The following is a 1,561-nucleotide window of genomic DNA, read 5'->3' as shown; positions in this document are numbered from 1 at the left end:
CCTCGATGGGAGGCTCTCGGCGCACGCTCGGGGGTTGCCGGGAGGGCTCGGGGTGAGTAGCAGGGGTCTGGGTTCAGAGTCAGTCCTGGCTTAGTGCTGTGTGCCGCCTCCCGGCACACCACTCCCGCCCACCGCACGGCCCCTCGCGGGGCTGGTGAAAGCCGTTCGGCAGCAGGCTGGGGCTGCTCGGCACTTCTGTCCACAGGCTGGGGGAGTTGGTTGGTTTTGTCTTTGTTGTTTTTCTTTTTTTCCCCCCAGGCACAAGCACAAACGGCCACAGAAGCAGCAGGCTGTGAACGTACGGTGTGACAGCGGCCCAATACTGAAGCATTTGTGAAAGCTACACTTAAACTTCCCTGGTTGGGGCAATGAGAAATAGTTTTAAATTTCTTTATCGGCGTTTCTGCTCTGCGATCAGAAACACCCATGCTGCCAGAGATGCCAGCTCAATTAAGTTGCTCCTGAAATCCTCTGAAGTATCACACTGAACGTGCCAATATTGAGAGAAAAAAAGCAATGAGGACTTAACCACCATGTGCAAAATATTTTTACATCCCCAAAACCGAAGCCTGAGGTTTCAAGTTGCTTTCAAAGATACTTTTCTGCCCAGCGCTAACAAAATACTGCCACGACTCTGATAAATTAAGACACACACATGCGCACACAGACGGACGGACAGGCAGCCAGCTCTCCTCTCACGCACATGCTCACGGCATCCGAAGCCTCATCCAGAACTCCAGCCACTCGCACCCGCAGTCTCATTTGGCTACAGAGTCTCCTTAAAAGAAATGCTGAATGTAAAACTGAACACTACAAGATTTCTTTATAAAAAAAATGAAGCAGCAAATAAAACTTCTTAAAAAATGCATTTCCAACTGTGGGTAGAATCTTAACGCCTGTTCTTGAGCTCTTAAAAAGCACGGAGCTTAATGTGGACTGTCCTTAAAAGAACATTTAAATTAAAAAAACCCCAAAATAAAACAAATCTTGGTACTGCCAGACTGCCAGTCAGCTTTGCCTGGTGTGGAGGAGGAACAGCACAGACTCTGCAGTGCCTTTTGCCTCACACTCACAAGATACAGTACAGTTAAATACGTACAGTTACACACAAACCATACAGACATATCAATATATATCCACCCTAGGAATACATATTAATATACGCACACGCGTAGTGCAATAGAACAACCAGGAAGCCAAGAAAGGAATAAAAGTAACAGCATTCCTAACAGTCGTGATGTTCCTGGGTTGTTGTGTGATGCAAAGTCAACTTCCCGAAGTTCCCATAGTGTGTAAAGTGCTCCTTTGATTCACAAAGCTAGTGTTGTCAGTTCGGGGGGGTGAGGGCTCCAGGACAGGGGTTATCGAGCCAACAGCTGAAAGCAGGACAGCGCTAGTGCTCCCTCCTGGCAGATATGCACTGACAGCCCGGGCTGAGCAGCAGGAGCCTTTCACGTTGATCCCGCAGAGCTTGGGGACCAAGGGGGGAACGGACTCATTTTGGCTTCTTACAAACACAGGAGCTTCCCGTCATCCTCTCGCTTCCTGCGCAGAGTCTCTT

This window comes from Buceros rhinoceros, unplaced genomic scaffold (genome assembly GCF_000710305.1).
Source record: "Buceros rhinoceros silvestris isolate BGI_N320 unplaced genomic scaffold, ASM71030v1 scaffold260, whole genome shotgun sequence".
NCBI lineage: Eukaryota > Metazoa > Chordata > Aves > Bucerotiformes > Bucerotidae > Buceros > Buceros rhinoceros.
Note: the sequence above shows the minus strand (reverse complement) of the source record.